This window comes from Pimephales promelas, chromosome 3, assembly GCF_988280905.1.
Source record: "Pimephales promelas chromosome 3, fPimPro1.hap1.1, whole genome shotgun sequence".
NCBI lineage: Eukaryota > Metazoa > Chordata > Actinopteri > Cypriniformes > Leuciscidae > Pimephales > Pimephales promelas.
This window is the reverse complement of record NC_142771.1, coordinates 48,822,324-48,836,632: the sequence shown is the minus strand read 5'-3', so window position 1 is coordinate 48,836,632 and position 14,309 is coordinate 48,822,324. Positions and strand designations below refer to the sequence as shown.

The following is a 14,309-nucleotide window of genomic DNA, read 5'->3' as shown; positions in this document are numbered from 1 at the left end:
TATTTTGAGTCTTTAAAATTTAAAAAAAATTCGAAAAGCCCAAAAGATATGTATCTCTGCTAAAGGAATTTAATATGTCTGTGATGCCCTCTATCTTTTTTTTTTCCTTTTTTTCAAATTATTGTTTCATGTTTTAGGCTACTTCTCAGATGTTATACTTATCAGAAAATGTGTAAAAGAAATGTCAAGAACTTGATATCAAACTCTGTGATTTTGAAAATGTAATAAAAATAAAACAAGATGAAAAATTAAATATTCCCAGCACTTTCTATGATGTAGTATGCTTGCTACATCATAGAAAGTAATAAGAAATGACTCTTTACATTAAGGTAGTAGCCATAGTGAGAACAGGGTGTTGGGGGAATCACTTTTTTTCTCTTTTTCATCAAACCGCAGTTTTTGCAAATTCCCGCAATTTTTGCAAGTTCCCGCAATTTCATCGCATAAAATTGCATAAATATCCCGCATATTCCATCGCATTTTTAAAGAAAACGGGCCGCGTAATCAAGGATTTTTGCCCGCAACAATCACCAAAAAAACTCCGCATTTTTCTGGAAGGACTGTTTTTGAGCTAAATTGGCCTTCCGGCCCCCTTAAATACATTTTATGTATATTAAATGTTGCATTTGTTACACGATTATCCGGTGGTGATGTGTTCTCTGTAAAACAATTGACTCAATCTGATAACATTATGCATGTTTGGCTAAGAAGCTAATTTATTCCAATTCAACCACACCTTTACACCAACCAAAATCCAGTGTCACATATAGCATTACAGGCCTCCAGATCCATAGAAAACTCATTAAATGTACTGTAGTGACCAGGTAAACGTAGGATTTGAAAACATGTTGAAGATCTTGGATGATTCGCACGGACCACTTCAACCTTCATTTCACATGAGGGAAGCTCCCATCCGACCCAGAATTTCACAAGTTGTTGAAGTGTATCAGCACTTGCTTAGAAGCAATAATATATATATATACAGTATACATTATTAAATACATTTGTTACATTTTAAAATAAGATTAAAAATAAAATCTTGATTCAACTCAGACACAGAATAACTATCATACCACTTTCAATGAAACAACGGAGGTACTCTGCTACACGACATTTAGGCCTCGTTTACACTGCATGGTTCAAGTGAACCAAATCCGATTGTTTCCTCTCATGTGGCACAGATCGGATATGACCGGTGAAAGTGTAAGCAGGAAAAAAACGCATGGATTCCGATTTTCTCAGATCGGATTCAGGCCTCATTCATATGTGGTAATAAATCGGATATGAATCAGATGCGTGCATTTGCGTGTGCCATGTAAGCAGACAAATCGGATATTCCCCGGTAATGCGAGTCGTACGTCATTAAAAACTGCGCGATTACAGGCGCGACGGAAGAAAGGATACACACAGTGGAGCAATGCGGAGGTTTCATGTCTTTTGAGTGTTTGGGGTGAAGAGTGCAGGTGAAAATGCAGGGTTGTTACAGAAATAAATCCGTTTTTGAAGACATTTCACGAGATATGAGGCATCGTTTTAAGTGCTCGTGGCTAGAGCCTCTCCTCTTTTTTTTCTCCGCCGTACGAGACCAATGTTTTGATGACTTATTGAAATATTGTGGAAAGAAAACACTGGATAATTTTATTCACATCTGCATCCATTGAAGTTTGTGCTGTTTTGCTTAATTTCCCGGGTCAGAACGTCTGCATTTGGTAGTTTCAGCAGTGTATAGTGTGAATGCAAAAATCAGATATAGGTCACTTTTAAAAGATGATGTAAGCAGGTCGTAAAAAAAAAAAATCGGATATAGTCAGAAAATCTGTTTTGGGCATCAACCCCTGCAGTGTAAATGCAGCCTTAATGTGATGTGAGTATGTATCATCTTCCTCAGCAGGCCATATGATATTATTCTGGATGGTCTTTATTTAACCAAGATTAAACAGAAGAATGTCAAATTGTAGGTTCAAACAAAATTTTTATTATAATCCTGTCCAATAATACATAAAATTGATGCAGCATCTGAGTGTCTGGGGAACATCAAAGGGACAACATCTGGACGTTCTAGCAGCAGTGACCAAACATTTGTTTCTTTCAAACCACGTCTGAATTGTTTGATCTGACGAACGGTCCTTCCAAGGACCTATAAAACAGAATACAGATACAGAATACAAATATCACATTGTAATTAGTCTGCTATTAATTGTTAAGAAATACAGAGGTATTGAAATGAAATATTGAAATATGTAAGTAAGATTCAAATATAAAATTACAGCATGATGCAAAAGTCGGTTGAACAGCCAATGTCTATTGTCATTCGTGACACCAGGGAGGTCCCAGCCAGGACAAAGCCAAGTCTAGGATGGCTTTCTTGTCTTGATCTGAAATTTCAGCATCTCCCTCAAGCTGTATAAAACATTTTCAGTGTGAAGTTTCAAAAATAATTTTAATTGTACAGGTGATTGATAAGTGGTTTAAAACAAATTATTTACATACCATCTGTATAGTTTCACGATGATCTAGGTATGGGTAGTCTTGTGGCTCAATAGTGGCTGTTTCAGTTGGTCTTCCTAGCAAAACATGTATTACAGCAGGACTGATCCCTGCCAAACAAGGGCCACCATGGATGAGGGAGTGGCCAACCATTAAAAGTACCAGTAAAAGTTAAAAGTACCATTCCGATCCGGTGGTGAGGACGATGGATGCTGAGCCAAGTCAAAATGTCAGAACGGATAGTCTTCTCTTCTGGGCCCTGGCGCGTTGTTGAACCAATCAGTTAAGAAATTGAAGTTTTATTATCAGAAGTTCATTCAAAACGCCAATTTTATTTTCAAGCGTACATAGTGGCCTATCAGGTCCTAAGGAAGCTTGGCAGCATATTACAGATGCAGTTAATGGAGTTTCATCTGTTAATCGAACAGTCCCAGAAGTGAGAAGAAAATGGTTCGACATTAAGCTTGACAGCAAAAAACAAATTAGTTCACTTCGGAAAAATCGTATTCAAACTGGAGAAGGACCACCATCGATCATCAGATTTGCTAGTACTGGCTCTCATAACAGAAGTAAAAAAGAAAAACAGTATGTAATAACTATATAAAATATTTTTTCAAATTGCTGTTTAAATATGTACCCGATTAAGGTGAATTAAAATGCAGCCTTTTAATGAGCAAAACGTTCGGGATGTTAAGCGCACCATTTACGCGTGGCTGGGAGCAGGTGTAGATTTCTTGCGTACCAACTAACATTTGGAAAATACGAACATTTTAATGAATCCGAAAATTTACGCCAGAACCACTTTACACACGATTTACACAAAAATTCGTTCTGCTCGTGTTTCATGAATGAGACCCAGTGAGTGAGAGAATCGTGCCAAAACTCTAAGCGCAGAAATCAGAACTTTACAAACCAGGTTATTTCGGGAGCATTTACCCTACGCACATAAGTCATTTAGACAACTGGAACATTTTATTTTTTATGCATAACGATTGAAGATCTTGGTGCGGTTCGTTTGGGCAGGTGTGAAAGCAGCAATCGCACTCGGGTGCGCACCAAAAGCGGACCAAACAAGCGTACGCATTCAAACGAACTCTGGAGCGGTTCGTTTGTGGTGAGAACGTGATCCGACCTCGAACAGAACCAACTGCCAAATAACTGCGCATTTTTGGACATATTATTGTCACCATTGTTGAGATTCACAGGCTAATTCTAGATCTCTGTGTGTCTAAACACTAAACCAGAGCAAAGTTTATTTTTGTATTTGATATAGGTTATAAAAAAATCCATGGATTACCTTGTAATAATCATAAAAAAAATTATACTGTTTAAGGTCACTGCTGCTATAATTAATTAAGTAAACCTAAACTGAACTCTATGTGAGTTCATTGATCAGGTCAAATGATTGTGAAATGATGATCATTGTAAAACACAACCAACACCATCAGATCACCGTTTCTATTTATTCATCTGACTATTAGAATTCACGTATAACAGCCAGACAACATCTAAAGTTAATAATTTAAGGGTCAAGACCCCTAAATGACTCATAATGGCAGGTGGAGAGATGGAGGGTCTCATAAGGGCAGGTGGAGAGATGGAGGGACTCATAAGGGCAAGTGGAGAGATGGAGGGTCTCGTAAGGCAGGTGGAGAGATGGAGGGACTCATCCACGGCATTACTTCCAGGATTCAGCTCTTGGCTCCTCATCCTCAGTGCTCACACCAGTCTGCAGACATTTCAGATCCTACAAAAATGCACAAACATTACACAAAAGCAGTCGTTTTAACACACAATGTCACTTGATATATGTATTAAAAATAACCTTACTTTATATTTGAGTAAAATCCCTAAAACAAATGCTGCCATCATCTTTCCTTGCAGGTCCTGCTCCACCACAAAAGCTCTGCTCTCAATGCACAGAAATCAAGAATCAGAAAAGTGTTGTAATTTCTCTGTTTGAAATTACAATCATTCAAATAAACTACAATTTAAGATTGAATAGATTTTGTTATCCATTTCTGTAGTATACTCAGTCAAAGCCTTTGATGACAGCATTCAGCATCATGAGCCTCTCTCCACCGGATAAACACACACGTGTTCTTCTGTCCCTGTAACATACAGATTCACATTACGAGCTCAACACTACATTTACATGCTGAGGTTGATGTGTTAACTCACTTTTAATCCAACTTAAATGTTCCTCAATATATCAACACTAATAAGGGACAAATTAAATATATATAATGTTTAGTTATTTTATAGATTTGTTTATTTGTCTAATGTAAACAGTGTTGAAAACAGTGAATTATCCTACATAATAGCACACATAACGTTACACTCAGATGTATTTTTCATGTTGGGATGTGTGTAACTGTCTAACTCCTTTAGACCTTCAACAGTTAAAACATTTACTCTATAGTAGTTTAACACATACGATTTAAACACAAGGAACCGTGTTTACTCACATTTGAAAACCCCTGATGTTGATAATGACGTTCCCTCTCGCGTGGCCTCCTGGGATAGATGAGTCTCATGAGTACCCATCGGACAGCACTCGAAAATCTGGGCGGAAGCAGTAAGCCATCCGGGAACTTCTCGCATACTCTTTTATGAATACTGATGTTTCGGATGTACTGCTTCTTTCAAGTACTGTTTTCGCCTTACTGAGAGGGTCAACTTATTGAAATCCTATTTAATAAAAATTCCTATTTAAACTATTATTATTCTTTTTCTGAGACAAAATTTTCTGACTCTAACTCCTCCTAGAGCTTTAAATCTACGTACTCCAAGCTCGGCCCATTTCTTTAGACTGTTCTGACTCGAGTTGCAGTACATTTTCTAACTAATCAAACTTACGGTTTCCCTAAAAATGATGACTTAAACTGAGAAAAATCCAATTGACTTTACTTGCAGGATGTTCAGATTTTCAAACTCCTTGAACCCCATTCGACTGCCATTCTATATTTAAGCCATTGAAACTTATTTAAAACTTATCTATCTATCATTCATACATCTTCCTTCCATCCTTCCTTCTTTCCATCTCTGTTTCAGCTTTCTCAAGCCAACTTAAAATTTGTCAAACTTTTTTTTGTTCTAGTTTGGTGTAAAATAGGCCAATCTGGTTTTTTTTTGTGTTTTTTTTTTTTTTTAAACACAATCATGTAAATGATAGCAAATGCATGGAGAATTTAAAGCAATTTAATAATGAGAAGAACCCAGCAAATTTGAAAGTGCAAGAGCAGTTAAGGAAATGCATATTTCACTAATCTCTATTATGCAGAAGTTGAAAAATGTTTTCAATATATATTCAGTTCAAAATGACCAAACAGCATAATTTGTCTCTCAGTAGCAATTATTTTATTTAAAACAAAAATAATAGGCTACATTTTGTACAAATCAAATAGTCTGTTTTCTCACAAACAGCCCAAAGAATGTAGACATGCATGAGACACACTTCGTAACTGTCACAGGGCCCTATTTTAACGATCTGAAAAGCAAGTGTCAAAACGCAAAGCGTAACTTGTTGGCGGATCCCGGCGCTGTTGCTATTTTCCCGGCGGGATAAATGCCTCTTGCGCCTGGCGCAAATCTAAAAGGGATTGGTTTGAAATAGCTACATTATTCATGGGTGTGGTTTGGGAGTAACGGAAATGAACCAATAAGAGCGTCATATCACATTCCCGTTAAGAGCGTGATGAACGAGGTGCGCTTGTTCCATGGCGCAATTCTATTTTAACGCCGCATTTACCAGACGCTAGGGGTGTGCAAAAAAATCGATTCACATTTGAGTCGCGATTCAATCTTTACCGATTCAGAATCGATTCATAGAATTCCAAAAATCGATTCATATATATGGGCTATATTTTTTAATGGCGTGCAGGGGCGGAGTGGCAATCGGGTGAGTCGGGACTTTTACCGGTGGTCCGGTAGTGTTTCTATGGTTTCGAGGCTGCTAGGCCGGTCTGATAAATAGTTATTGCAAGTTCTTGCCGCCCGCTGGTCAAACTGTGCAGCCACTCTGCTCAACCCGTAAATAAATGCATCGATCCGCAGATCTTATGTTTGAGTTCTGTAGATCTTTTGCCAAGCGTGTCAGAGGTTACGGGTTCTAAACCGCACTCGTATAGTTTTTTCTCTCTCTCATCAAAACCGAATATGTTCATCACGTTTGTGTGCATTTTATTTTGTGATTTCACCGGAGTCTCCACAACGGCGATATGAAGCGCGCGTCCGAGAGAAGACTGCGCGAGCCACAGAGAACACTGTATATCCATGACACTGATCGCAGCGGACACGAGCGCTCAGCTTGATTTCAAAAACAACAGGTCTCTTATTTAATAGCGAACTAAATGAATGCTCTGCTAGTTAATTGGAGATACCCGCAAATTACGCGCCTATGAACGACTTCACTGGATCTAAACAAATCAATCTAACCATAGATGTTACCAGTAGCGGTGGCTTTTTTAAATCTATTTAAAATATTTTCGCAAGGGTTCTATGAAATTAGTATATATTTTTAGGAAGTTCAATGTGCCCAGTCGAGTTCACATTTCAACAGTCAACCTGGTAGCTGAAGTAGGCCTACTCCTTAAACCACATTTAGCATAATTGTTTGTTTGATCTGACTATAGCACTTTAAAGCTAAATGTAAAAGCTTTTTATTTAAGTTTTATTTTAAACTTGAATTAAATGTATTTAAATGCTGGCCAAAGCTTGGCACTTCGCACTTTTTAGTTGCAAAAGTTTTTATTTTTGTATGAAGACATATAAAGTAATATCAAACTTTTCTTTTAAATTATGTCTACTGCAATCAATCACATAGGAAAAAGTAAACTACATTTATATAGACCTGCGAATCGTTTTTTGAATCAAGAATCGTTTTTGAATCGAAATTCGATTTTGAATCGAATCTCGAGACAAAAAATCAGTATCGAATGGAATCGTGAGATTTTCTGAATCGTGCAGACGCGCTTCAGCATCGGTTCACAGCCGAGGAGATCGATGTTCTCGTCAGGGCCATGAAAGAAAGAGAAGTGACATTGGGGATGGGACAAACCCACCCAAATTAGCTTTCGGTTAAACATGCATATATAATAAAATAGCATCTGAATGTGCGCGCTTAAAAAAGCAATACTGAATGTACGCGCTTAAAATAGCATCTGAATGTACGCACAACACGCCACTGACTTTAGACCAGGGGCTTGTTCTTCGTACGTTGCTTAAAACATCCGAGATCAAATGAGACATCTAAGATAATATCATCATGCTAATCATGATATCATGATATCATCGGGCTAATTGGGTTCTTCGAACACACCTGTTGTTTATGATTAGTATCGCTGGATTGAGTTATCTGAGATAACTGCGCGTTCTCGCGTTGGTTTAAAAGGGGATATGTATCGATAGCAGAAACAGTGATCAGCAGCGCTGCTATTGGCTGTTCAGCATGGCCAAAGGACACGCCCAGTTTTTCTCCCAAGCAGAGCAAGCGCTTTTAACCCTCAGGTGCTCTTAGGTCATTTCTGACCGAAAAATTTTCTGTTTTGAAATTGTAAAAATCACAGCTTCATCGGAATGTTACGAAACTTGGTGACTGTTATGGCATTATGTATGTGAACACAAAAAAAAATTGAGGTCATGATCCGAGCAGGCTAAGTGGTCGTAAAAAAAATAGTCACTCTTCGGTCAAAAATGACCGACCATAGGAAATGAATGGGAAATTGACAGAAACACAAAAACTTTGAGAATTTTTGTGTGTACAATCTACAAATCGGCCACGATGCAGAAAAAAAGTGCTCAGCATTGAAGGGGTGACACCCAAAAAATCAAGAGTGCAAAACAGACATACCCACCCCTACGCACACACATACACACGCACACACACACACTTTTATACACAAAAACACCAATAAATTGTGATTAAAGAAATCTGTTTTGAATATTTAAAAATCACAGCTTCTTCAGAAAGTTACGAAACTTGGTGACTTTTATGGCATTGGGTATGTGAACACACAAAAAAATTGAGGTCATGATTCGAGCAATTTAAGTGGTCGTAAAAAAAATGAGTACACTTTTCCTCTTCTGTAAAAAATGACGACCCATAGGAAACGAATGGCAAATTGACAAAAAAAATTTTTTTGTATGTACAATCTACAAATCGGCCACAATTCTAAAGAAAGTACACCGCAGGAAAGGGGTGACACTACACATACACACCAATAAATTTTGATTACAAAAAGTATGTTTTGAATTTTTAAAAATCACAGCTTCATCGAGATGTTACGAAACTTGGTGACTGTTATGGCATTATGTATGTGAACACACAAAAAAATTGAGGTCATGATCTGAGCATGCTAAGTGGTCTTAAAAAAATAGTTACACTTGTGGTCTTTGGTCAAAAATGACCCCATAGGAAATGAATAGGAAATTGTAAAAAAATGAAAAAAATTTGTGAACATTTGTTTTTTGTCAATTTTTTTTATAAGAAATAGTTTTTGAGATTGTTTCAACTATATATTCAAATCCACCAACAACAAAAAAAAAAAAATGTGTTCATAAACAGCTGGGGAATTCACATGCCTCTCCATAGAGAGCTGTACATGCCATCTAGTGGTTACACCATGATTCTACGCTTTTTCTCTATACTGTAACCAGATGGTGCTAATTTTCTTCAAAAAAAATATATTTTTTTTTTCTGAAGGCCTAGACTCTATATTAAACTAAAATACTGCATTAATATTTTTTTGAAAAAAATAATAATTTATATATAGAAAATATATAAATATTTTTCCATGGCAAAAATAAACCATAAATATTGCATAAATATTAATAAATTCAATTAAATTGTCTCAAAATACTAAATTAAAAAGAATAAATATTATAGAACAAAAATAAATTGCATTGGTTTTACTGGGATGGAGAAAGTTTCATTTTTAGGTGTCCGGTCACTTTTGACCGGGAAGATAACAAGTGTGACTCCGAAACGAAGAGCACCTGAGGGTTAATCAAAGGTTATGCCGAATTTCAGTCTTTAATTAAAACGCCAGGGAACACTTCAAAGTATGCAAAAGTTTATTTATATATCATATAAAGTTTATTTATATATAATACATATCACAAATTAAATGCGTTTGTGGTGGCCATGTTAGATGTTTTAATAATTTATTATTATTATTATATTTTTATTTTCATAATTACTTTGTTCATTGTAATGTCAGAGTGAAGTACAAAAGTATTCTACTTAATGGTAATTTTACTAGGACTTATAGGCCTACTAGTCTCTTTTAAAAGGCACTGTTAAATAAATGATTGTCTGTTTACAAAAGCAACCAGGAAAAGGCTGAGAAAAAACTAATAATGATGCTCCTGACCCTGGCAGAAGAGCTGACCCTTGGGTTGAATGTGAATTGCCCTGTTGTGAAGGGCATCCCTGGGTTCAGCTCTTCCAGACCCACATCAGGGACCAGTAGCAGCAACACCTTCATCACTGGGAAATGAGATTTAAATTATCTTTGTACACTGTGAAATAATGTGTTGCTTCATTAAAATACAAAGGCCTATAATCCTCCAAATTGGCCGGAGAGTGAAGACAACTTCTCAGATGACTGTCCTTTGGAGGAAGAACTTTAATTTAATTGATGGCTTTAATTGATTTCTACTTGTGCCTATGCCTGTTATTTCTGACAGGAGTCCACATGTACAGAAGAGTCTGCACACAGCAGTGATACAGGGGTGGGCAGTGGAGACAACTTTTGCTTTTTATTTGAGGCATGAGGCATGTGTGACACAAACGACACAGGGTGAAATTCGTTCATATGAGTCTTCAACAGAAAATAGAGTATTTTGAAAAAACAAAAATCAGGGGGAGAAACAGAACTTGACTGCTTAAAAAACTGCACTAGAAATAGAGTTGCTTCAAAATAAACTTCAGAGTAAAATACACTATTTCACACAGAGTACTATTGCTGACCTTGCATAATATCTTTTAAAAAGACGACTGAATAACTGGCTTTTCTTTACAAAGAACTATTGAAATAAAACTCTAAGCAAATAGAGTTTTGCAAATGTGTCTTGTCTTTTATTTTAGGCTTAATTAAACTTTTTTTCTTTTCTTTTTCTGATGTTGGCAGTGTTGTGTAATATGGCACATGCAATGTCACTCACAGGCCCTGTCAGGTGCAACCCTCAGGCTTTTCAGACCCTGAAATCTTCCCTTTCGTTGGCCAAAGCTCATGTCATTGTGTGCCCTTGTCCTAGAGCTGCATTGTAACTGGTCTGGGGTTTGGGTCAGGGAATGGGGTCATAAAACACCTGTCTCCATGCAGGATCCTGTTGTAATCACCTGTTTAATGGAAAAATGCAGTTCTCAGCATAAGTGTATGTAATACTGTGAGTTGATATTTATAATTTTCCTCACCATGTTCAAATAATGTTCATAAATGTGAATCTCTTAAAATTCTTGAGTCATGCACAGATCCTGGCCATTTTGCTTTCACACTGATTTGTGATATGGAACATGGTCACACACCATTTTAGTCAGTCAACTGCCTTAACCCTCAGTTGCTCTTCGGTCATTTCTGACCGAAAAATTTTCTGTTTTGAAATTGTAAAAATCACAGCTTCATCGGAATGTTACGAAACTTGGTGACTTTTATGGCATTGGGTACATGAACACACAAAACAATTTAGGTCATGATCCGAGCAGGCTAAGTGGTCGTAAAAAAAAATAGTCACACTTGTGCCCTTCGGTCAAAAATGACCGACCATAGGAAATGAATGGGAAATGGACAAAAACACAAAAACTTTGAGAATTTTCACAATCTACAAATCGGATACGATGCAGAAAAAAATTTGCTCAGCATTTAAGGGCTGACACTCTAAAACATCAAGAGTGCAAAACAGACATACCCAACCCTACACACACACACTTTTATACATAAAAACACCAATAAATTGTGATTAAAGAAATCTGTTTTGAATATTTAAAAATCAAAGCTTCTGGAGAAAATTACGAAACTTGGTGACTTTTATGGCATTGGGTATGTGAACACAAAAAAAATTGAGGTCATGATTCGAGCAATTTAAGTGGTCGTAAAAAAATGAGTCACACTTTTGCTCTTCTGTCAAAAATGACGACCCATAGGAAATGAATGGGAAATTGACAAAAAAAAAATAATTCTCTGAATTTTTGATTGTACAATCTACAAATCGGCCACAATTCTAAAAAAAAAAAAAAGTACACCGCAGGAAAGGGACGACACTCTACAACATCTAGAGTGCAAAACAGACACACCCACACACACACACACACACACACATTCTGACGGAGGCCCCCTAATGGGGCCCACAAGTTTTTTTATGCGTTGTGGGATCCACCCTTTGCAGTGGTCCTACACTGCTGTAAAAAATAACATTAGATCTAAAAAAAAATCTAAATCATTAATATCACTTCAATTTGACAAATTTCTAAAGTTTTGTCCAAAAAGGTATTTGGCCCCTTGTGGGCCCCGTTTCTAGGATTGCCGACTTGTGGGGTCTGTCCACATACACACATACATACCAAGTTTTTATATGTTAATGGGGCCCAAGGTCACTATCTGCAGCTGCTGACACCAGCCTTTATTATTACTCCCAGTTTCCTTATTTTGGACTAAAATAGTTTTGTAATGAGTAATTATAATAATTAAAATGAGTAATTATAGTAATTATGTATATGTGAAACTTTCCATCTGCCTTTACAGATAACAAGACATACGACTTTAAAGACAGTTTTATGACAACATAAATGACCAGTTTTATTTTAATGACAGTTTATGCCACACAGTTGTCAGTCAAACTTTTTATGAAATGATTAAAACAAATTTTTGTTTTTAAACAACAAACAAATTACATTTTAGAAAGTTAACAAATTTTGAAATCATGATACACAGATATTTAAAGAAATGAAAAATCCTTGAAATGTGAAATATTTAACATATTCCCAACACACTTTCAGTGTTCAGGCCCTAAAATAAATAAAAAAAGATATTAAAATAAACAAGAATAAATCAATATCCATCCAACATCCATCCATAAATCCAACATCTACCCTACATCCATCCATCCAACATCTACCATTTATTCATCCATCCAACATCTAGCCTACATCCATCCTTCCAACATCTATCCTACATCCATCCTTCCAACATCTACCCTACATCCATCCTTCCAACATCTACCCTACATCCATCCTTCCAACATCTATCCTACATCCATCCTTCCAACATCTAGCCTACATCCATCCTTCAACATCTACCCTACATCCATCCTTCCAACATCTACCCTACATCCATCCTTCCAACATCTACCCTACATCCATCCTTCCAACATCTATCCTACATCCATCCTTCCAACATCTACCCTACATCCATCCTTCAACATCTACCCTACATCCATCCTTCCAACATCTACCCTACATCCATCCTTCCAACATCTACCCTACATCCATCCTTCCAACATCTACCCTACATCCATCCTTCCAACATCTACCCTACATCCATCCTTCCAACATCTACCCTACATCCATCCTTCCAACATCTATCCTACATCCATCCTTCCAACATCTACCCTACATCCATCCTTCAACATCTACCCTACATCCATCCTTCCAACATCTACCCTACATCCATCCTTCCAACATCTACCCTACATCCATCCTTCCAACATCTACCCTACATCCATCCTTCCAACATCTATCCTACATCCATCCTTCCAACATCTAGCCTACATCCATCCTTCAACATCTACCCTACATCCATCCTTCCAACATCTACCCTACATCCATCCTTCCAACATCTAGCCTACATCCATCCTTCAACATCTACCCTACATCCATCCTTCCAACATCTACCCTACATCCATCCTTCCAACATCTACCCTACATCCATCCTTCCAACATCTACCCTACATCCATCCTTCCAACATCTATCCTACATCCATCCAACATTCATTACCTCAGTTCCAGTGCTTTTCACACTAGACTTTTCTTCTCAGGGCTGTAATGTGATTTTTAACATATATTTAACTGCTTTCCAGTCTCTATTTCTGAGAGCTTGAGGTTCTGCAGTAATGCAGCGCTGACATTCTTCTTTCCCAGGAACTTGATTCATTGATTCTTGATTCAATCCCCAAAAATTCATCCATCCATCTAATATCCACCCTACATCCATCCAACATTCATCCATCCAACATCTACCCTACATCCATCCAACATTCATCCAGCCATCATCTACTCTACATCCATCCAACATTCATCCATCCAACATCTTCTCTACATCCATCCAACATTCATCCATCCGACATCTTCTCTACATCCATCCAACATTCATCCATCCAACATCTACCCTACATCCATCCAACATTCATCCAGCCATCATCTACTCTACATCCATCCAACATTCATCCATCCAACATCTTCTCTACATCCATCCAACATTCATCCATCCAACATCTTCTCTACATCCATCCAACATTCATCCATCCAACATCTTCTCTACATCCATCCAACATTCATCCAGGCATCATCTATCCTACATCCACCCATCTCTCAAAAATCCATCCAACATCCATCCATCCATCTATTCAAAAATAAAATTAAATAAGTGCTGTGAAAAACTGTGAAATGTGTAAAAAAAAAGAAAAAGAAAATTTGAAGGCCACTGGACACCCATAAAACCTGAGCAAACCCCTACAACAAGGTTACAACAGAACACAACCAAAGACTAAAATTTTAAGATCCTACCTCAAATCTTTTGGTTTTACCTCAGTTCCAGTGCTTTTCA

At 37.2% G+C, this 14,309-nt stretch overlaps 1 long non-coding RNA gene and 1 pseudogene across 1 annotated transcript; both read right to left on the bottom strand.

Moving 5' to 3' along the window:
* Positions 1 to 738: 738 nt before the first annotated feature.
* Positions 739 to 2,994, bottom strand: LOC148995412 (uncharacterized; annotated as a pseudogene).
* A 962-nt stretch (positions 2,995 to 3,956) lies between these two features.
* LOC148995411 (uncharacterized) lies at positions 3,957 to 5,104 on the bottom strand. Its single transcript, XR_016155265.1, has 3 exons — positions 4,956 to 5,104; positions 4,318 to 4,598; positions 3,957 to 4,234 (listed from the first exon to the last, which is right to left on the bottom strand). It is a non-coding gene; the product is annotated as an uncharacterized LOC148995411 (long non-coding RNA).
* Positions 5,105 to 14,309: the final 9,205 nt, after the last annotated feature.